General features: G+C 39.5%; 1 protein-coding gene across 14 annotated transcripts in view; it reads right to left on the reverse strand.

Moving 5' to 3' along the window:
• The window catches only part of ZBTB20 (zinc finger and BTB domain containing 20), a 449521-nt gene that overhangs the window by 46736 nt on the left and 378289 nt on the right, over positions 1 to 24496 (reverse strand). The window contains exons 1-2 of one of the 14 annotated variants that reach the window (XM_018074641.2): positions 6878 to 7127; positions 4981 to 5112 (exon numbers count right to left, since the gene is read on the reverse strand). The exons of 9 other annotated variants lie outside the window; for them this stretch is intronic. The gene's annotated coding sequence lies outside the window, so the exon portion shown is untranslated. Of the gene's footprint in view, positions 1 to 4980; positions 5113 to 6795; positions 7128 to 24496 lie in introns of those variants that run through there. 4 more of the 14 variants (XM_018074639.2, XM_018074640.2, XM_018074643.2 and 1 more) reach the window with 4 other exon arrangements.

The raw sequence follows: 24496 nt of genomic DNA on the forward strand, positions 1-24496 counted from the left end.
TGAAGAGGGACGAAAGCCTAGACTGGAGTAGGGTGTGCAGCTAAAGAAGGCAGTTTGCCTCTGCTTTGCTGTATTTTTGAAACTGAAGTCGAGATGAGTTTCCCCCACTAATGAACAGACTCAAGCTATCAGTCCACAGCCGTTACTACAGGATCAGCTGGCAGTATAGATCTGACCTGGTTTGGGCATGGGCACATGATCACATTACTGGTAAATTAGCAAGAGTTTGTATTGCTGCAAGAGAACAGACGATATATAATCTAGCCCGAAGTCAGAGCGGCGCAGACGGGTGATACCTGATCTGATAGAAAGCCTGCGATATAAAGTTAATCCATTTGTTCTGAAAACATTCAAATCAGTATGAGAATTTACCCCAGATAACACTTTGTGTTACATGGCTACAGTGGTTTTGATACAGTTTTATGACTGAGATCCACTATGCCATCAAACCACAGCTTCAGAAATTGATTTTGCATGGACACAACCAATTCTATCAACCTACAGGGTAAATCTGGGGGTGCAAATAGCTCCAGGGGAGACGAAGTCCCCCCATCTGAGAAGCAGACTGTCTTTTTAAAGACGAGCCATGGAAGAATAAAGGGGTTCACTCCCAAATTGGTATCTGTTACTTTCCATGTGCCAAAAGGACTTAGAATGCCAAATTTTCTTCCTATCTTCAAAACACAGTGGTTTTATCGTTAATATAGGATTTTTCTAGATAATGGACCCTGTAGTTTAGAATCTGCAAGATTAGATTATTCTCAGGAGACAAGTCCATCTCCAAGAAAACATCTCTGCCTGTGGCAACAAATTCTCAGATTAATGAAAACTGTTTTAAGATTTCAGCTGAATTAAGAAGGTGCACAGTTCATACAGGTCACCTCTACATGGGAGGGAACATCAATATGTTTTCTGTACCTACAATTCATTAATAGCAAAACTTGGTTCATATCCTCTTTGCTATAGCATCCTTCCTTTCCTGCCTAGCCCCCTTCCTGACTCTAATGCCTTACACCTCCATCCATCAGAAGGACACCACATGAAATTTTGTCCATAATTACACTGGCAAGTCTCCTTTGGGTTTCGTGGAAGTTACATACTCATAAATGGGAGCAGAATTTGGCCCTCTGTCTTTTCAAAAGGAAGACTAACGATCAAATAATTTTCTCACATCTCTGTTTGCACTTTCACAGTCTGGTTACATTGATTTGTGTCTCATAAGTAGACATTTCCTTTGTTGGTTACAAATCAATGTTATAGACCTAGCCTGCCTGCACATTTTCCCCTTCCCTCTCACTGTGAGAAAAACAAAGTGCAGCTTCAATTCTTCTTGCTTTATAAATGTGAATTTCCTTGATGAAGCATGAGAGAAGCACAGATAAAATTCCAGCTCTCCCTCAAAAAACAGGAAACGTCTGTGCTTAAATTTCTAATTACCAAGGTGCTTTATGGTATGATAAACACCTTTAACATTCCAGTCCTGCCACTGTTTTGTTAACCTAGTTATAATCCTCTTCTTCAGATATCACAAGGTTTCCCAGAGCAATCCAATGTAATATCACAGACAGCTATGACTTCATGGCATGAGTAAGGAAAAAGAGGCAAAGGTTTTAGTCTTCAGCAGGACTGAGCTGCCACAAAAATCTCCAGGAAAGGATGGAAAAGAAAAGGGTTTGCAATTGGTGCCTGAGAGGCAATGAGCTTTTTGACTGCAGTATGAAAATACAACAGTGAGGATAGATGGGTATTTTACTACAAATGGATACGCATGATAATAGAAAAGAAATAGTAAGAAATAGAGCCATCAATAAGAATATACCAAGTAAAAGAAAGTACAGGTGTAAATGTGGAACATATCAGTTTGATTTTCCTTTATTAAAAGAGAAAAAAAAAGTTTTTAAAAAAGAGTAGAAGCAGCCTCAAATCAATCTCATCAATTTTAATACTATGAAGAAGTTTAATAAGTGACAGTTCCACCAGTTTGATGGAGGACTCATGACTGCCGAAATAAAAATAGAAATTTTTTAGAGCTGGCATCAATAAAAATAATAATAATGATAAGGTTTAAAGGATGTGAGATCAAAAAGGAAAAGAAAAATTTTACAAATATGAAACAAGGCTTGCTACACTGCCGTCACCACCATCAAAGAACATCCTCAGAAGTCAAAAGGGAATTCTATTTATTTTAAAGAGCAGCACTAGTAATCAGGAAATCTGGGTCCTACTTACACCTCTTCTGGGGAATCTGTGCTTGGCCTTGAGAAAGATATTTCAGTGCTCTGTGCTTCAGCTTCTCTGTAAGGCCAATCAAGATAATAATAGCTCTACTTCGCAGGCATCTTCTAAAGCTTAACTCATGGGTGCTGAGCAAAGACCTTTAAGGTATTTATGTAGAAACTATACATGGAAGGAAAGACAAAAAAGAACATAAAGATTTGGGAAACACTTGAAATTCCACAGCTCAACCACTTCCTGGAAATCAAAAGAAAAGAACAAATAACTTCCTTTTTTAAATTTTATTTCCAAAGGAAGTGTAAAGCTTCCCAGCTAATTGGCAAAGAAGTTGCCCCTGCAAACATCATCATACAAGAGGTAACAGGGAGCCCTGGCTGGCTGCATCCTTAAGACATTGTGTACACATGCCTGTGTTATCCCAGTGAGGTAACACCATTCTGCTGGTCTGATAAAAACAGAGATGAGGAGAAGTTACGACTACTTGGAGAGTTGTCTATTTGCACAGACTCTTGACAGCAGCAGTTCAGGCGAGAAACCATATTGCTCTAAGACTCTGGGGACCAACCATTCTGTCTCTCTGGTCCACCAATCCACAACCTTAGGCAACTACCTTTTTTGCTTGTGTTTAAAGTAGGCCTGGCTTTCTAAAAATTTTGAGTTTTCTAATAGTAGATGTGGTAGAATAGGCCTTGACAGAGTAAACCCATAAACTAAATCAGAAGGAAAGAAAAAGAGATAAAAAATAAGAATGCTAAAATGAAGAGAATTATAAAAACAAAACAAAATTATTCTGATTTAATACAACTTTGATACAACTTTTCCAAACCATTTTACTTAGACATAAATGACAAACAGAAGACATAAAATACCATGAGTCAGATCTGCAGAATCAAATAGGTTCATTGATGTTTGTCACAATTCTTGTCTCTAGTAAGAGTTAAGAAAGAACTCAAGAGCTAGAACTGCCCAAACTCTGGTTAGTTTACTGATTAAGAATATATCTACCAAAACCCCAAGCAGTGATGTGTTACCAACCCAAAAGGACTACCACAACTATGTTCATCTACAGGACACAGAGAACTCAAAATGCATTCCAATGCAAATATACTTATAGCTGCTTATTTACAGCATAGGTGCCTTCCACTGTATTCTGCATATTTTTCTTATCTTGCACTATCAAAGTTAGCAGACAGTGGAAAGGTATGTATCTTTTCCTTATCTTATCCTGAACAGGCTTTGCTAACAAGGACATAAATTCTGCCTTTTCAATACTAAGCTACAATTAGGACGGAGGTCATGACATCGCAGTTAGCACAAAGGTCACAAGTAGTGTTGCTACTCAAGGGGTTCCACACTACAGCTAAGCAGGAACCCAAAGCACTCTGGGCATACGGAAGTGAAAAAGCTTTTTTATGTCTGAATATATGCATGTCAAGAGTAAACATTTAATGAACAATGATAACAACCCCCCCCATCATGTTCATAAGCATAACAAGGATCAAAATATTTAACTGTCAGATGGACAAGGTAGGTTTACCTGGTGGAGAGCACTGTAGGTAAATGAAATCTTGTCTTTTACATTTCATGCATTTTAAGAAGCTCCTCAGACTATTTGTTTACTTTAACCAGATGTCAGTTCTTTTGACAGTAAGTGCTAGAACAAAATTTGTCGTGGAATGCATACACCTCCAAAAATTCCAAAATATCTCAACAGGTTGTTTCTTTTTGGTTCTTTTTATATGGATAAACATCAAAAGGTGAAATATCTGGGCATAATTCACCCAAAGACTGGGCAGAAGTACCCAGAACGAGCATTTTGCTGCAGGTGCATGTTACTTTACAATCTAGTCTCATGAAGACTCATTACAGGACAATATGATTCACTTACCCAAACTTTTACTAAAAAGCCTTGGATAGACTCAGGTAACTAAAGTTGAGTGCCTGTTTTTGCTGCACATTGGAGCAAGTAGCCTCAAAAACTCAGCCCACAGGACTGGCTCTGAGAGCAGGGGGAGTTGAACTGTTAACTGCAGTATCCAAAACACACGAACCATGAGAGGATTATACTGAGCTCTGTGACAACTACACTTGAGGAAAATGAGGGAGGAAAGGGGTTGAAGGAACATGAAAGGAAAATGAACAAATTCAGATCAATGGAACAGACCTGGAGGCTTCTAAAGAGGATCTTTTAAAGAGCCACAGACAATGGCCACAGTCTAGACTGAACACACAGAGAAAAGTCAAGACAAATCATCAACATTAAAAGCTAAGTAATCACATCACATAACAGCAAGATTACAGCAATAGTATCTCTGTCTCTGCTCTGAGGTGAAATCACCTGGAATGTGAGATTTGTTTCTGGGCACCTCCTCATCAGAGTGATTGGAGAGAGTTCAAAGAGCTGCCATATAAATGACCAGAGTGGTGGAAAGACTGAGCTATTAGGGAAAGAAATGAAGAACTACACCTGCAATAGCCCAGTTACAGTGCCAGTGACTATCAGATGAAGGGAAAGGCATGAAAACAAGCTTCATATAATTGAAAGGTGCAAATGCCAGAAACAAAAAAGAGAAAAAAAGAAACAAAAAAGGGAAAGAAGAGAGGGTAGCTAATAATAAAAAAGGTGTAGAGATAAAATCAAGACCAGTAACATAAAGCTGACATTCCAAAGAGCAAATAGCATAAGCCTGAAGAGTAATATGCTTAGGGAAGGAACTGAAGTTTGACGGTGTATTTAAAACTGACCTAGACAAAACACTAGACGTGATGCACACACCATCCTTCACTGGCCCTGGGAAGATGGACTGAGCAGGTCTTGATTGTTTTTCCAGTTTGATGACTCCAAGGTACACTCTGTTTTTGTGGCCTAAAAGCCATCTGTAAAAATATGGAAACCCATGAAACACACTTTGGCAGGTTAGATGATGATTAACCAGAAGGAGACTAAATTCATGTTCATTGGATAATCTTGTGAATTAGGCAGAGCTGTACATGAAGAAAGAAGTAAAACAGCAAGAAGCAAAACCTAGCCAGTTGAGGAAAGGACTTTTAGCATCAGACAGTACAACGAGGAATAGCCACACAGCAGAGTGGATAAATAATCCACTCTGCATAAAAATAGAATAGCATGTATGGATCAGGCAACAAGATGTGAGAATGGAATTGGGGAAATTACTTCAAAGGATATGTGGCCTCCTGAACCATGAGTTGACTAGGCTATGGAAAGTTTAAATGCTTGCATCACAAATCCAGAAACCTGATTGTGCAAAAAGGGAACTAGGCTCTCTAGAAAGCATCCTAAGAAAGTCAGCAACAGATAGACAGAGTGAGCCTTGAACCTTTCCATGCTATTGAATGGATATAAGAAAATAGAAGAAAAAATAATACTCCACTTACTGGAGTATTAAAACACTGCAAAAAGCTGCACACACAGACAAAAAGTATATTAAAGTCATGCAGGGGGTGGCAATGGAGGGAATGCAAGTGAGGTGAAACACTGCTGTCACTTCCCATCCATAAACCCCCAGCAGCAAGGAGTGCAGACAGGAAAACCACCAGCTAAACCTGAGACATAGAAATTATTACATTTCTGACTGATTTCAGCCTGCACTGGAAATAATCCTTAGTTATTATAACTGGAAAGTAAAGGACTTATGGGTGAAAAGCGAGGGGTAGGTAGAGACAGAAATAAACTTGTTTTTAATGACAGTTTAAAGTGGTGGTGTTATCAAAGAGAAAAATTAGGTTAATGATATCATCATTTGAGTTGTGTCTGTTTTTATGGTTTTTGGAAGCAAGGGGAAAAAAGACAACCTCCTTTGGACCAGAGACACTAACTGATTTAACTCTTCTATGCTTACTTCAGATTTGGTGCTGCCATGTAGCCCTGACAAGGCAGCACCTTCCCAACACTGCTAGCTTGGCCTGAGGTCTTACGAGTACAGCTCTGCTGACTGTCAGATCCTTCCACATTGTGAAGGAAAAACATCTCATGGAGTTTCATGATACAAAGATCATATTGGCTTCTGAGTTATTCTTCTGCTAATATTCCTCACTGGTCAAGTATGACACCCAGAAGACTTTCCCTTTGCTCTACCTTCAGGAGCACAACTTCTTCAAAGATGCATTTTGATGCTGAATTTGAAGTTGAGCTGGTTGTACCAGCAATGGTGCTTCCTGCACAAAATGGTAAACATAAATGCAGCACTGATTACTTTGCAAATCATGCCCTGAGGCTCGAGGTCCAATGAAACAGTGATTTTAGAGGCAATATCACATAAGGTATTCTCATTACTCCCCAGGCCATTGCAAAAAATTACTCCCCAATCCCTGCAAAAATTTATGATTTAAAGAAAGATTGGTTGTCTCTGCTCATAGCCCAACTCTACAAACAGCTGTGTTGGTATGAGTGGGGGAACTGTGCAATGTGTTGGCAAATCTGAGCAGCCAAAGAGGGAAATTTTTTCAACTGGTTTGGTCCCTGAAGCCCATGTGTCGACAAACCACAGCCTGTGCACCTTATTAGCTTTCTGCAGGTCCCTGCTAACTAATGGTATGTACCTGTCCATCTGCAGAGCCAAAAATAGCTACTTTTAAAGAACAGAAAGGAATTCCTGCTGAGCCTGACAGAAGACAAGCCCACCATGTGTCTGCCTGGTGCTGTGGAGTCCTGTGACAAAGGTGGCTTGAGGCAGTGCATTTATTTTCCAGCTGATGTGCACTGATAACCTGACCTCTACACTTACAAGATTCATGTAATATTTCACCGCTTACCTCAGCTTCTACTGGCTCCATATTCTAAACCCCCATGTACATCACAAAGGACCTTCCAAGCAGCTGACAGACAAAACACTTCTGACACCCATTCTGGGTAGGATAACACTTAAATATGAGAAGGAAATACAATGCTGCTCACTCCCCCAAAGTGCAAGCTAATTTTAAAGTTAATACTGTAAGTCCTTATTGATACAATGTTTTAATTACCTTCATCCCGTCCAAAACCAGCACTCCTAGCTCTATGTGTACTGCTGATATGACTGACAGCTGAGAGCTTTTCTAAATACCAGGCATAACATTGCAGTCACTAGCGACTCAAACTGCCTAAAATGGTGTGATTTTTATCACTTCGACAAAACTTATGACAACTCTCTTTAAGTGTAAAGGGATTTTTAAAATTTACTAAGATTTATAAAATAAGCCTACCTAAAAGTTTGATGTGTGTATGCAAATTATCTTCAACATCACAGTCTACAACTTCCTTCTGAGAGGAGGAGGAGGGGCAGACACTGATCTCTTCCCTGTGGTGACCAGCGGCAGGATCTGTGGGAATGGCCTGAAGTTATGTCAGGGGAAGTTTAGGTTGGGCATTAGAAAAAGATTCTTCACCCAGAGGGTGTTTGGGCACTGGAACAGGCTCCCCAGGGAAGTGGTCACAGCACCAAGCCTGACAGAATTCAAGAAGTGTTTGGAGAATACTCTCAGGCACATGGTGTGACTCTTGAGAAGGGTCCTGTGCAAGGCCAGGAGTTGGACTCAATGATCCTTGTGGGTCCCTTCGAACTTGGCATATTCTGTGATTCTGGTATATAGAAAACAGTCTGCCTTTGCCGTATACCAACATTAAAAAAGGTCTCTCCGCTCACAGAAACAAGCTTGGCCCTCCTTTCCTCAGTTTACACAGCCTTCCACTCAAGCCTGGGAAAACAGATAGGGCTTTCCCCCCCAAATATAACAATATTTGATTTTCTCTGAGGAAGGGTACACCAACGTAGCCAGTGAGATAAGGCATGCAAGACAATCAATGGCAGAGCTAATCAGGCTAATTCAGCTGTTAAGAAAGCAACCAAACCCCACAAAGCCCCTCAAAGGTCAAAAAGCATCTCCTAGATTATGCCTGAGAATGACCTGGAAGTCAGTGTCATCCAAAGAGTGTTAATATATTAAAATCAGTGGGAGAAAAAATTTTATGCAAGCAAGAACTTGCTCTGTATATGAGCTGAAGTTTTTAAACCATCCCCCACAGAGACAATCATAGTAGGATTCACAATGAGAAAGATCTTATTACAATTCCCCACCAGATACTAATGCAAACAACACCATGTGTCTATATTCAGAAAGCATCTACATTTCTGACAAGTCTAAGATTTCTGAGACCAGAGCAACAAAAGACAGTCAAATGCAAGTAAGTCTTAATTTACAAATACAGGTATCTTGACATCCAAAGGGTGCAAAGTTTTTCGTTTGTTTTTTTTTTTTTTCTGGCTCATAGAGTATTAGGTACTAGAATATCTGATCTCTATTTTATGTCTGATTCAGTTCCTGCTAAAATAAGAGATGCTAGTGGACCCAAGTGGGAGTCTAGGACATTTCAAAAAACTTTAGCCATTATTGGGCTTGGCTGGCTATGATACATAAAGATGATTTTTCAGGCAGAACCAATGAGCATGGCTCCACCCAATGCAAACTGTGGTCCTGCTAGAGCAGTCCCTTTAGTAGAGACCTGTACACCCTCCCCTGTGTACCTGACCGTCTGTATACTGCCAGTGTAGGTGCACCTACTGCTGGTGCAACAGATGTTAAAGCAGGAAAACCTGACTCCCAGGGCAGAGGATTAATGGGGCATTAACATCAAGGCCCCAGTTGTGACCATTTAAATGCTAACAGTCATAAGTAAGTTATCCAAAACACGAGCTTACAGTGTGTGCCACTAGAACTTTACTATAGGACATTTGGGGCCAAAACTTGCCCCAGGATATGCATGAAGTCATCCTGATGATGCTAAGGGAAACCCATGTGCTATATAATAAAAAGCAACTGGTTCTAAATAGGGCTATTTTAAATCAGAATGTAACAGGTTATCTTTTACTGAACAGTCCCTTTACTATTTACATTAGAAAAATTAATCATGTCACAGTTGCCTGGATTCATCAGCTGGGCTTTAGTTTATATTCTTCACTAACATTCCCAGAAAAATGGTTAAAGAAAAGCTTGGTTTTAAAGCCTAGCAGGTTGAATTAATGTTCTGTTAAATCTGGCAGAATTTGTCCATGGTTCTTTATTGACCCTTGTATTTCCCCTTTTGACACTGTTGTGATGCACCTTTTCCCATCCAAAGTTCACTTCATGGTCCAGAGATATTTTTTGACTGAGGAGAGTGTATTTTCACCTTCTCTTCACCTCCCAGAGCAGTATTTCAGGGCCCATCATGAGGTGTGCCATTAAAGCTAAAGCATGCTCATGGCTCCTCTCACATTGCAGCAAACAGATCTGTGAGATTTCAAATCTGCTGAGCAGCAGCAGGTAAACACAGCTTTTGTTTTAGCAGCTCAGTTACAGCTAAGTGAGCATCTGCCCTGGCTGTACACAATAAACCTTCTATTTCAGAAGAGTATAATTGTCATTGCATTTTGCTGTCCTTTGAAACTTGGAGCAGGACGCTTCAGCCTGAGGGTCCACTTCAGACCTTAAGGCACTAAAAAACCCACATCCTTGACTGCTTACTATCATATGCAATTACTGATATCTGTGTAAAATGGAAAGAAAATATCATACTACATAAAGCCTCAAATGATCACCCGGCTTGGGATTCATACACAAGAGGCAAAGCCACAGAAATTCAGTGTTGTTACGTGGCTGTGGCACGTGCTATGTGCAATATACTGAGTAAAACTCTGCTGTCACTTTAAAGATTTTCTTATTCCTGTTGACAGGTTAGGAGGCTCTAGAGAAGTGTCTTATCAGATGCTACTTTTCAGTTTTAATGAAACTTTCTGCAAAGTGGGAGCTGAGCTGCCTCCATATACCACTTCTCTTCTAGGAACTTCACTTGAAGTTATGGACCTGCTTCCTTATATGCAGCCCTTCATTTCCCCCCAGAAAAGACTTTTATATCAGGAATATATATATATATATATATTTTCTTCAAGAATATCTATTTTCTTCAGGAAATGCATTAGCACTTCTTTCTGGTTTATGTCTCAACGCATGGCACAGAAGGAACTTTGAAAGCAAATCTGTGGTGAAATTCAAGACAGGAATGTAGCATGTATGTGTTCAGAACAGAGTTTCCATGGTATGAAGACTGCAAAGTAATCGGCAACTGATCCAAAATCTCAGAATGAGCAATTTGTAGCAATTTCTTCTATGTAAAGTTATCTATAGCATGTAGGGAACAAACACATACATGCATACATGTCTTTGACAAAAATACCCAACCTCTTGGAACACACTGACATTGCATGGTGTATGTGTAAGACTTTAATAAAATGTTTGGGGCCCATGCTAACTTTGATTTGTAGAGCTTTGAGTCATGCAGCCCATGCTAATGTTACTCTATGCTGCTATGAATACAGAGAAGAATTTTTAAGACCAGCTCGGTGTGTTACACTCATAACTCTCATTTTATTTCAATTTAAATTGTGTGTTTAATCTCTTTTGAAGGCTTCAAAGATCCTATCCACCTCTTTTTTTGGGCACAGGATCTCATGAAAGCATGCATTGTAAATTCCATTCCACTGTGTTCCTCCCTTTTCCAGTTTTCTTTCTGCCTGTCCCTTTATCTGCCTTTTCTGGTCTCTCTTTACTAATTTCTAGTAATTCCTTTAGCCTGCCACCTGTTCTCTGCTTTCACGTATATATTTTGTAATACTCTCTAACATACATCTTTTCTCTGCTGTTCCTACTTAACTCTCCTGGCACCATCAATGTTCCATGCCACCACAGTACCAGGATTGTAATTTGTGTGTTTACCTTTGCCTTCCATTTACTAGGATAAACTCCCTCTGTCTCACACCTTCACCTTTAGTTAACTCTGATTTCCTATCCTCTTCAATTCCTGCCACTCCAGAAAAGGCAGGAGGAGGAATGAAGTGCTTGTGGAGGCAGTGCTGGCTGTCACAGATTGACAATGAGCACGGTGCCTCCAAGCGCCGAGATGCCGCAGTTTGTAGAGTGAAGTGAGACCTTGGTGCCCGGTACGCCCTCCTTGATTGAACAGACATTTTGAGTGTGGCTGCCAATCACTGTTAGCCCAGTGATTCCCTGCATTCTCCTCACTTCCTTCTCCCAAGCTGTCAGACTGGCAAGGCTCAGGAGAAATCACAGGTTTCTTAATTGCATTTGTGCCTGCACAGAAAGAAAACTTAAATACAGGCGGGTCAGATCTGTACAGATGATGGAGAATATTTTGCTCCATTCTGCATTAGTGTGGGCTCTTTGATTTGTTCCTGGCAGCTTCCTTGTTCCTGAGGACAGAAAGATAAACTGTGGCTTTGTATGGATGAGGAATGACAAAGCAAAAGGAGAGAAAACGAAATTCATTACATTTATCTGTGCAAACATTTTCTTGTACATTTTATGTATCAAGCCCACTCCATGAGCACATTTATCCTGGATGGCTCTACCTTGAATTTATAGAAAAAGCTTGTTCCTACATATACAACAGTCAGATTGGAGCCCTTTATTGGTGCTGATCAGTCTGTCCAGACTCTTCTGACTGCTCCTTGCTCAGAGTCAAAGCATCATGCACTGTTTTCAATGGCTATTTAAGTGGTGAGTGGGCTTTGGCAACCAGGCAGTCCAGAGGGAACGTGCAGCAGCCGCAGGCAGTCTGGTCTGTGAATCCGACTCAAAAGTGGTCAAATTTTCCTTTGACTGCACAGGATAGACTCACCTTTAAGAGGTCATTTTCTAGTCAAACCAAAGACAAAAGTTGACTTAATCAAGATGGTCCAGTGACTCTTGGGAATCCCAGTGCCGTTAGTGATCGGAGAGAAAGCAGAAGCCACAGACAGTCCTTTCCCAGGTGGCTTTATGGGCAGCCTTAGTTTACTTGGCTCAGTGTCTCACAATTACTGAAATAACAAGTTGCTTTCTTCTTTTTATCGCAAAGTCTCATGGGAAGCTTGATTTGCATACAGTGACTCAGAAAGCTGCCTGCTAAGCTGCACGTACTGTATGTCTGTCTGGAACAAGTCAGAGTAATTTGTCCTCTTATTTACAGCAGCCTATTTATAACAGTACAGAGATGACCCAAGGATACACCAAGTCCACCCTCCAAATACCCAGAAAGGGGCTTTTCACACTCATCACAAAGCCACTAGAATACTATAGCTCCCTCAACTCCTCCTTCCAAATGAAGATGATCTCCAAGGGCAACAGGGAGCAGAGTGGATTAGAGCAGGTTTTGATGAAATACATCAGCAAGAACATTTGTTGTGTCATGATCACAGTAAGAATCCACCTGTCCCAAGATGACACAAAGCCCAAAGGATGGAGGACAAGTGTCCTTGAATATCTATGGATTATGGTATCCATTATTACTATTTTCTCCAGAAATAAGATGTTTCCAAAGGGTAATGTCCTGAGTGATGCAGATGGTTGATCTGCAGCTTTCAGGATTTTTGTTTAATGGTTTCCAATGCCCAAAACTCCTAGAAAGGAATCTATAAAGTCACAACCTTTCTCAATCAGATAATTTCATCTCCTAATAATATCAGTTTCAGAAAGCACCATATATCATGCATGTAGAAGTAACAGACCTGTAATGAATCATATATGTGTATTCTAAATTAATTTTTCACAGGAGTAATTTTAAGTGTCCTATATTAGCATCTCCTGCTGGCTAAGGTTTCCTCCCAAGAATAAGATTAACAATTCTCCAACCTGTGCACCTTCAAACAACTGCTTCTTCCCAGACAAGGAAACAGGTTTTTCTTCTCTGTTAGAGATATAATATTCTTCATTAGAACTGCAGAAGCCTAAGTCTTTATCCAAAATTTTGTCTCATGTACAATTTCTATTTTGCATTAGAAGAAGGTCAGTGTCACTGCTCTGGAGAAGAGAGCAGGTTTCTTAATAAAGCATATCATGCTTATTTTTGACCCTGTTACTAGACTGAAATTAGTGACTATACGAATACATATCACATATTTAATATACAAATATAAACATATATGTCTGCACACACGCCCATCAAGCAGTTATACATATTCATGCATGCATATGTGCAAACAAATCTTTAATTTTATTTTTACCTATATATATTTACACACGTTTGTATAAATACTTATACATACACTTGCATATGTAACTTGTAAGCATTTTACACTCATAGAGCACTTCCTAATCTTTCTGATGTGTCTTTTGTGATATCTAAAGTGTTTGGCTGAACAGCAGTTTTGATTCCTGGAGAAATGATAAATAAAAGGTGTGAATTTTGCAATTCACGATGGAAAGAAACAGAAGAATTCTGTATCGAAGCAATACAATCCCTTTGATTTTCAAGGAAGATATGCAGAACAGGGTTAAAGGTGGCTTGTAAGGTCCTGAGAGATCAGCAATGCTACTTACAGCAATACTACGTACAGAAAAGCCATATATGTAATTATTCTAACATATGTTTACAGCTTTCCCTCTCTCTAAGGCTGGTCATGAAGGATTGGTAGAGTTGACTGTACAACTGATGCAGAATGGAAAAATTTGCTCCCTTTTTATTTTTGGTACCCAAACCTCAATCTTTTCTAGTCATGTTTTTGTTCAGTTGTGTGAGCTGAACAGTCTGGATAAATGGTACATATACCTTTGGCAATACATGAAGGATTCATTTTTTTGCCATTTGTTATTTATACTATGCGTCTGGCCATCTAAGTCATATGCTTCCTGTTTTTAACTGAATGACAAACTTTTCAAGCAGGAGGACAGATTCCAAGTGATGCAGAAGTGCCTCATAACCACAAAAATCTTCACCTGAACATTTTGAAAATGTTCATTAGGAGAGAAATACGGCAGAATAAAATAGGATTTGGACAAGTATGCGCAGATGCCATTTTGTAGTGCTTTGCCAGGCCTAAGATAAAAGACTCAAAATACAAACAGGTGAAATAAGGAACTCTTAATAGTTTTGCAAATGGTTTTACTTCACAAAGAATTGCATGTCATGAGTTAGAGACTGGCATTAAGATTTTATGACATTAATTTGGGAAGACTTACTAACTTATCAGAGATTTTACTTTCCAGGAAAGTGATTCTCCCAAAGTTTAAAGATGTTATGCCAGGTGTCAAACATTCTCTAGCTGTATCACAGCAGTAAGAACAGAAACCTTCCCACTAATTACTCAGTTTAACCTTTGGGTGCATTTTGTTGTTTTCTGGCAATCTCACTTCAGGTCCTTGAGCCTTCTCCATCCAGAAAGAGTGGGAGAGAAGTGGAGGTAACAAATATGATTATTGGTTGAGAGCAATATAAAGCTCTCTCTTCCCAGAGAAAAGATGTGTTCAGTAGTATGTGACAGTAGTGGCAGGCAGCAGGAAAATACATCTTGGAGTGCAGGGAGTTTAAATGATTACTCCTTGGCCTTGGGCAGCCTTTAGACCCACTTGTGCTATGGTCCCTCAGCATTTCAAGAACAGAGCTGGCAAAGAGCTGCTTTCCCACCATGCAAAAGAGCGGCTCATGCCAGAAGAACACCACCTGGAGTGGGCATGTGAGCGGTGGGCAGTGGGGGCTGGCTCCTGGTGCTTTGGACAGAGGAGTCAGAAAGGGTTCTGCTTGGGGGAACACCACCAAAACCATCATAAATGTGAACTTGTCTCTTTATAGTTATGTAGAGTGATCGAACTATTTTCTTGTGTCTATTAAGATATTGACAGCCGTTATGAACAGAGGCTACCTTAGACACTGTGGTTTGGAAGGAAAACAACAGAGAAAAATGTAGAAGATCAACTCCAAGCTGTCAACAATGATTTCTTCTAATTGTGAACAGTGCTGAGATGATATACTACTGACAGTAACAGAAGTTTACTTTACCTCAATATCCTTTAGACACTCAGTTGCGTGTTTAATGCATTCCAAGTCACAAAACTAACTTCCTTTGCAGAATCCTTTGAAAACTATACCTGAGATTATGAGGTGAGCTGGGCATCATCATTCTTTTATGATGGAAGAGCATTTTGTACAACCAAATCTACATTCCACTGCTCTTAAGTTAGGTCTCACTCCATAGGTCCACATTCCCAACATTTCTTTTCTAGATACTTATGCAAATCATAGAGTTGTAGCATGACCTCATAGCAAGACCTTCAAAATATTTTGTCGCACAAAATCCTTGTAGGTTACTGAAGTGCTAGTATTCCTATCTTACAGGCTAGAAACTAAGGCTTGTTACTTGCCAGGGTCACAAAAGAAAATAATATGCAAAAATCTGAAAATCAGACTTTAGAATTCAAAGTCAGTGACATAACTATTGGAATAGTCACACTGTCCACTTTGGGATTTAAGACCCTGCAGACCTTTTTCCTCCTGCCCTCCCACATAATTAAACTGGACCTTGAAGCTTTGTAATTTCTCATTAGGTTTTGTCCTGTGATTTTACTTAACAAATATTTTGTTTTGAATACTTTTTTCCCCTCCAAGTTACTTCCACTATTCCTGTTCCACCTTTGATTTTCCTTCTGCATCCACTTGGTTGCAATTGAGATCAGTAGAAGCTGCTGTGCTAGAACTCCCAGGAGTCAGAAAAACCCCACCAAGGATTTTTAAACTTCTGACTCTATCTTCTCCCTTTGCTTCATTGAATTGCTTAAAAATTCATGCACCATGCAAAGTTTGAGTCTAGTTTTCCATAGGCAGCACAGACTATATTTTGTTATGGCAACATTTTCTGGTGCTGTTAAGGGGGGCACTTCTTCCTATTGCATTGTGCACTTCTGATTTCCTGAATGCTCAGAGAGCACTGGATATTTATTGAGTCTTTCATAAACCTGAGCTCCTTGTCTACATCAAGATTCACTTTCACAGACCAGTTCAGAGCATGGCTGTTCCCCAGTCCTGTACCTCCTTTCCTCTTTTCTCTGACATTCAGTCTTCAAGAGGTCTTACCGGTTGTGTTTTCCCCTCAACTCTACTGCCTTGTGCTTGGTGGCAGAACTGTCACATGCAGCTGAGATCACACTGACCCCATAACTGAGCAATCTTGTATGCCAGCAGCAACAGTAGACCGAGAACATCTCAGTTAGGTGTCGTAAAAAGTGAAGTGTCTGGCAGCCACAAACCTCATTACATCCCTAGCAAAGGCCTTATACAAAATGATGCTCCCCTGATGCAAGAACCTAGTCTTCCCAGATTTCTTTACAACTTCAAGTACAATCCTAGAGCCAAACTGATAGCATGTGAGAAGTAGGTTGAAGGCTCTTTTCCTGATGGAGACAAATTGCGAATGCTAGCTACTTTCAATACCATGCTCACTGTGCTTTGGCATTTAGAGACATCCTTAAGCATGGATTTCTTGGTTTCTATTGTTTGTATGTTCTGCCCCAATGTTATTTCAGTGTACATTTTAATGACTGAATTTATTATATAGCTCACTGCACAAAAATTTCAGTTACATTATTAAAAACTCCCTAGTACTGATTTTTGGATCAGATATTTCCTGCATGTATTTTGAATCCACTGTTGGTTATTGAGTAGCTTTTCTTAATTTTTTTTTTTTTTGTTCTTGGTCCTGTCTGGGAATAAAGGCTAATATGGGTCTGCCCTCAGTACTGTTACCTTTTTTTTCCTCCCCTGTATTCCAGACTACAGCACAGACCTCTCTTAAACCCAGAGAGACAAGATAAGCCTTTTCTGCCTGGCAGCATTTCAGAGACATTAAGTGTAAGAGAGAAGGTAAGTAATTCACCATGCCTCCCCATTTCTGTAATGGGGGAGGACATCTTGATACATTTACAATACTCCTTTGGGGATATTTCATCAGTTATATCTAACTCTAATGGACAAGAATTGATTTGAACTTTCTACTTAGTGCAGAGCTGTAAACAGCTTCACTCTAGGTTGCAGAAATGAACTGGTGTTTTGTAAAATTGAGAGAAATTTTGAAAACTTCTGTGTTGATCTATTAAGTAACCTAGTAGCTGAATGATCCAGGGGTTACTAACTTGTCTTTTCAATTTTAATAACAGAGAGAGCAATAGCTAACCTAGATGATAAAATTTTTTGTTCTAACATCTCTCTTCCATTTTTGTCAGGGTATTGGCATTTAAACTATTTCATTTACTTTCCATTGAGATTTGTCAAATCAGGATAGAGTCTGAGAAGGTATTTTCATTGTTCTATTTGATGTCGGATGCTTATTTTTGTAGTTCTCAGAGCAAAGAGTCCAGAGAACTCTCTGTCCTGCTGTAGTAATATCTGCTAATGTTTAAAGTCTATCAAAAAATAGCATCCAAGGCTCTTGGGGTATTCCCCCCACCATCAAGTTTTCTATTGGTTGGTACCTTAGGCAGTTTTATTCCTGGGCATGAAAGCAAAATTCCATCATTTTTTAAAATTTGGCAAATACAGTATTATATCTTTGCCAAGGTTTGCAAAGTGAAAATACAGAGTTCTTTGTAGCTCTGCTAGGGAGCAACTAAGCAGCTACTGTTATCACATGCTGTATTTTTTAATGCCTGTTGTGTTAGAGATTATCTAGGAAGGTTGAAACTGGGGCAAATGATCACATCAGTAATCCATATTTTAAGATGCCTATTTTCAACATATTGATCATCATGGTGAGCTATGAAAGCGCTTTTGTAAGGCATTAACAATTCTTTACAGATATAGTCAGAGAAAACAGATGAGCAAAGGAGATACATTTTATACTAATTCTACAGTTAGAAATCAGGCAAACATAAGCAAGAAAAGCCAAAACTATGACCTTCTCAGCTCAACCTTTTGTTCCTCTGAACTAAAGATGTTACCCTGCACGACTGTGTTTCTACGCTGTTTCCTCTCATTGAAGAAAGAGAGAATTGCCTTTTTTTTGGTGCATCATCATCAGGAACTGCTGCTGAAACAAGACAATAGCCTTGAAAACTTTACTATGGGACCACAGAATTGCCTCTAACATAGGCAGGGCAGAAGATGTCAGCTGCCACCACCATCTGACATTGAATGGGATCCCAACCTATTTCCAGCTGGCATGACCACTGAGAGCCTAATCCTCACAGGCCTTTCTTATTTTGGTAGTCTAACTGACACTGGTGATACTGCCCTTTTGTTACCAATTTTTCTAGTTTCTAGCAAGAGATGACTTGAAGATATATTGAAACAAAATGGCAGAAGGCAAGACTGCCACAAGACTACTGTAACTTTGATACTGTGAATGGTGGGGTAAATAATGAAAAACAGCCTATGTGCCTTCAGAAAGTTGAGAACCACAGTACCAGATACACGGCTTCTGTACCTCTGGCATTTTAAGAGAGAAAAGCTGTTAATTTCCTGCTGGTCCCATGTTAGATCAGAGTTTTTGGCATTCATCCAGCACCAATTTAAGGAGTTAGTAGCAAAAACTAGGTCTAAAGTTTAAAGTCTAAATTTTGCTCCCTGGTTTCTACTGATGCTACAAACATGGCAATAGGGAAACTGGACTACTGCTATTAACAGGCTGTGTTCTTGTCTGCAGTTTGTAAACATCTGATTAAATTGTGTATTTCCATATTATAAGGGTCAGGTGAACCACGTTGAATGCCAATATGTTTCTGCTTATTACTTTGGTGATTTTCTTCTCGATATATTTTTTTAATAGTTCAATTTAACTTGATTTTATAAAAAGAGACAGAGCTTTATTTTAAATGTTTTCTAATGAATTGCTCTAAGATACACATTTCTTGACCCAGTACCTCGATTTAGCATCTTTCTTGAGACAAATTTGCAATTTGGGAATGGCAGAAGATGAAGAGAGAGAGGTGCTAGCACAAAGGATTTCATCTGAATACTTCACATTCCAACACATTTCAGGGAGAAACTGCTAAAAGGAACTGGCTCTTCTAATACACTCCTTATTGTGAAACCACAAAGACAGACTGGAACAAATTTTTAACTTCTGTAGTGATAACATTTGCCCCATCTCTTCTATCCTCATGGATATCCTGGGAAATGGATCCTGGATGCAATACACAATGCTAGCTGCCAATTACTGCTTCACAGACCAGCATCTAGCTGGTAGTGGGAAGCAGCAGAACCTCCTGGCATTCAGTACTTTAGAAGGTGCCCATCTGCAGAGATGACACCTGGGACCAGAGGGATGGCCTGTTTGCTCAGGAGGCATTAGGCATTGAAGCACTCAGGCATGGACAGATTCTTCCAATCAAGTGGAGAAAGCCTATGAGAAATTGTCTATGGTTTTAACCATGGTGGTAAACAATTTACAAACTACCAAAATAAGGTTTGCTAAATTAACTTGAAAGATGACCACTTGGTCTTTCAAAGTAATTCAGCAATCTTTGAATTTCCTTGTTTCTCCAACTAATTTTAAGAACAGATTGCATTTTTTGGTTTGGTTGTTGTTTTATTTTTGGCTAGGAGCATCTACACCTTCGTCTCAGTTCCCCGAATGCTCTAAGATTCATATGAAACATAATCCTAGATGATACGTCACTACACCCTCTCTGTGGAAGGTGTCTAAAAAGGATCTTAATCAGCTGAAAATCATAATGATCTCCTCCAATATAAAAAATTATGACAAACAAAAAGACATTCTTTACAATGCCTCAGTATTCCTATCCTTATGTCTTTCCTCTTTTCTTTGATAGTGTCTATTCCCCCTCAAACTGAAATTTAAGTACAGAAACTCTTCTTTCTATGGATTTGCTCTTTGCTTTTCCAACCACTGTTGCATATTTTTTTCTGTAACTTTTATCTGGGATTTATAAAACTTTCTTATGGATCTGCTTAGCCTGGACTTGTGCTTAGTGAAAAGTATTTTTTTTTCACTTGAACAACTTCTTACACCTTTGCTCATTTGGGCACACTCACCTTCCTGCTTCTTACACTTCATGATACCATGTTTGTGATATGGTAAGAAGTCTTTGTGAACCTTTCAATTTTGAATTTTACAGTCTTCCTTGAATTATCTTTCTTTTCTTCCTTTCTTTTCTTTAAGCCAAAATAAAATAGGCTACCATTATGTATCTGTTCTGGTATTCAGCAGCATCAGAAGTGTTTCCAAAGCAATTCTTAAGCACTGTAGTGTGGCCTGGGCCAAAGAGAAGTTCTTTAAAGGCATATTATAAATGAAAACACTTTCCATAATAAATGCTATTTGCACAACTGCTTGACTTCTTCCTTCTAGCCATTCAATAATGAAAATAATATTTCTAATTTACCTAAATAAATAAATAAATTCTAGTGTCTGGCAATATTCTCATTCCTACTAAATAGTTTTAAAGGAATGTATTAAAATGCAGTGTGATGGATTTATTTTCATGAAAATAGGGAGGAAGACAATGAATCTGGTAAGACAAGATGCCAAGATCTTTATACACAACATTCTTGAAAATCTATCTCTTCCCATTCAATCTAAGAAAAAAATTTTGCATTGAAGTGGCTTAATCCAAGGTAATATAAACTTTGGAATTCAAACTAGATAATCATTTTTTCAAATAATTCTTAGACCAAACCCATCTTACATATGGTTCCTAATCAGGGACTCCAATATTATATTGCTAAAGGAAGGTATAATTTTTATTGCTCACCCTCTCCAAAACTTTCCCCAAGTGGCAGCCCACACATCTGATCCTGATATTTTTCTCTTGTGATTCTGGATAAATGCAACAATTGTCTGGGAGATACTGCAAGATCCCTTTACACAGGGTGAATTGGGTAAAGACTCAAAATAAGTGGTGCCAATCCTTTATCCATCTGGTTTATGACTGTTCCAGATGGAAGGAGGCTATTAGAACACCACTCTTAACTCACAGCAAAGGCGGAATATAGTCTCCAAATTAATGATTTACCATATGAGCGACCTAAGCTTCGTCAGAAGGCCAAGAAAGTATTTGGCCCACTCGAAAATTTTCATATCTGTCTCGAAATGGAAAGGACCAGATTAACATTTCCTGAAGTTTAGTACCAAAAGGGGCTAGGACAGCTTGACAATGCCTGGCAAAAGCAAGACAGAAGTCAGCCCTTCAACTGTTACGCAATTTAAAAACACAGGTCTTCAGCCCACAACATATTTTAGGACAGACATGCTCTCCTGTGCAGAGTTACCAATCCAGTCATGCAGGTGCAGCCTCTGACATCCAGCTTTGCTTAAAATGAGAAAAGCTACTAAAATGAATTACTTTCATTTTCGTTCAACTGTAATGTTGTGCAACTAGTGCAGACAACCGATGCAATCATGAAGCAATGGAGGCAGTAGCTGGGGGGTGACCAGTGGGTCCCCAAGCTGCTGGGGCAGCTGAGTGGCAGGGCAGGGCTCAGCACACAAAGGGCCGGATGAATAGGAGGAACCCAAAGCTTGGAGTGACACCTAAAGGCAGCTGGGATAATAGAGACCTTTAAAGAGGTCTTTGAAAGTGGAATGTGGAGCGAGGATAGCAGGGGTACAGGAAAGGCATTGCTGAGGATTTTTCTGTTCGTTAAGTGAAGTAAAATACAGCCCTCGCTCATTATGGAGGCAGGCAGCCTCGCCTGGCTGATACATCTCATCAGCCTATTAATAAAGCTCTGCTCGAATCTAGTTTCACAAGGCAACCCATCAGAGTCTGTGCTTCCAACGCGTGGTACAGACACAGGGCTATGGAAAATCTCACCCTCCAGAGAGACCTGAGTGAAGCAGTCTTTTTCATTAATACCAAGTCTGCACAATGAATCAACAACAGATTCAATAAGGCCAGGAAGAGCAAAAATAGAGCTTCTGACCAAATAAAAGATGTAATGAGATCAGAGTGAATTTAATGGGAACCTCTATTCCACTGAATAGGCAAGGTCCCAGACATCCTCCTTCCTGGGTCTCAGGAGCTAAGCCAATAGACTTCAAGTTGCATCATTAAGTTCAAAATCAGACGAACTGTAATTGAAATAAAAGTCTTATTTTTGGCTTGTTGATCAAAATGGAGCTCAGATGTGCCTGAGGGCATGATTTTCATCAGGACCTCAATGCAATCCTTGATTTCCCAAGCACTGCACCTGCAATGAATCATGGGCTCAACTAGTAGCATATTAATACCCAGTTACCTGGTGTGCAGGTGGAAATAGAAAATGCAATATTTAAATGCTTTAAAAGCACCTGCCATTTATAATGAACACAATTCTTTCCAGGCACAAAATTGCATCTTAACACACATATGCCATTACTGAAAATCATGCCCGATGATTTTGAAATAGTATATTCACATTTGTGCCTACATCCTGATAGCCTTTCATTTCCCCTCCCTCCAGTAATTAATCTAAAAGACCTTCTTCCTGACTAAGGAAGTTAGTAGAGTCTCCATATCCTGATCATAGCAGATCCCTTAACCTTGTGGGAGAGTATCACAAAGCTCACATCAGCTGAGAGCCAAGCAGTGATCCTACACTGTAACTTGGAGTCAAAGACCACTAGTTAAAAACAGCATGTGGTCCCGCCTTTAATATGTAATACAGTAGGTGATGGAGAACTGAGAGAAATGAAAAATCTTGTTCTCATGGGTGAATGGACAGCCTGTCATCTGTCCAATTTCCCCCACACATGAGTAGGTAATAAATACAAATTAACATCCATTGTCCTAACGTCTTGAAGCTTGGCCTCTAACTTGGTGTCACACAAAGATTCAGCAAGTCCCGTGGGATACTCTGGTACCTAGGCAGAAGAGAAGATAATTTAGGAGTTTGGTGATCTGGGGCAGACAAATGAAAGTAATAAATGGCTTCTACGTTTCGCTTGTTTCCTGCAGAAGAAAGCATCTGCATCAAAATGAGTTTAAACATAAGGGAATACATTCTCAATGTGTTGCACAGGGATTTAGCCACATGACTCCCATTGATGTTTATGGGAAATGAGTGGCTAAATCCCCATGTAATAGGTTGAAATTTTAGCCCAAGGAGACTGACTGTGGAGGAACTCGTCAAGGTCTCTGCTTACAAAAATTGTGAGCACATCAACCATTCTCAAATACCATCTCTCTTTACTGGTATAGAATCAAGGGGACCCCTTGAAAGGGACCAGTGAAATTAACTCTTTATTAAAAGGTTGCTGAGAAATCTATAAAACTGCTCTGCCAGCGAGTGCACGAACATGATCTGCGGGTGCAAGTGCATGTCAGAGGATGATAACTTTTGTGTTGATCATGTCACTATTTACAAGCTAATGCTCTCCTGGAAGACAATAAGGAATTATTGAATGATTTAATGATTCAGACTTCAGCAACAAAAGGTATCTAGCAGCATGGACATCCTGCTATAAAATGCATCAAGAAGAGCTTCTAATCACAGTTAGTCTCAGTAGGTTGCAAAAAAAGAAGGAAGATGCTAAATCCCTTGGCTTTTCTCCTGCCTTAAGGAGGATGGAGATAAGCGTCAGATTAAAGTGAGAGAATCTCTTCTGTTTTCCAATTACACAGATACGGGCCTACCACAAGAAAGTTTTCAGTAGCCAAAATTTACAACCAAATCAGCAATATGAATATCAGATTAGGGGTTTAACCAGGAAATACATGTTTAATTCTTTCCTCAACCACATGACAGTTACTGCTCAAGGTAAATTAGCAAAGGACTAGCCTATTTCTGCCTAAAATACATAGTCTGGGTAAGAGTGTTGCTGTGAGACCTGCACACTTTCTGCAGCAGCAATGACAGTTGGATTCTGCAGACATTTCCCCTCCCTCACCTCTTGCCTGCTCTCAACCAAAGAGGATGTTATGGACAAAAATGAAGTGTTTTAACATAGCAGATCATTAGATTATATTCCATCATCCAAGTTCAGGTTTACAGGGAATCAAGTTCAAGTACAGTTATTATAGAAAGCATGTTCTTCACAGATGTGCAGCCAGCAAAACGATTGTTGCATGTCTGTAGTTTTTTTAATATAGCTGCTGAAGAAAACCCTTCCTGTAGAGATTTCATGATTATTTCATAGACTTGAGAAAACTCTGAAGGTTGTGATAACAGCAAAAGAGGGGTTTTTTTGACAATTATAAACCATCAGTCAGCGGCATTTGATAAAGTTTGAGCAGTGCATACCTATTCTTCTTTGGCCATCACACTACAATTTGAAAAGATAAATTGCAATCCTCTGTGTGTTTCAACTCTGAAACAGTGTATATGCGAAAATTAATCTGGCAGACTCTTCTGAAATCACAGGCTTCTGAGATGAGCAAATGGGTACAGTTTTCTTTTAGCTGTTTTTTGAACCCCATGTGTTGAGAGAAAACAACAGAATGGAAATTGCTCATCAAAATGTTAACTTGTGGCACGGCAGAGCCCCAAAGCAGGTGTGTGGCACGCCGTTCCCTTCGCTGACTT

The sequence above is a fragment of the Manacus vitellinus genome, unplaced genomic scaffold (genome assembly GCF_001715985.3).
Source record: "Manacus vitellinus isolate BGI_N305 unplaced genomic scaffold, ASM171598v3 scaffold_28_pilon, whole genome shotgun sequence".
Lineage (NCBI taxonomy): Eukaryota > Metazoa > Chordata > Aves > Passeriformes > Pipridae > Manacus > Manacus vitellinus.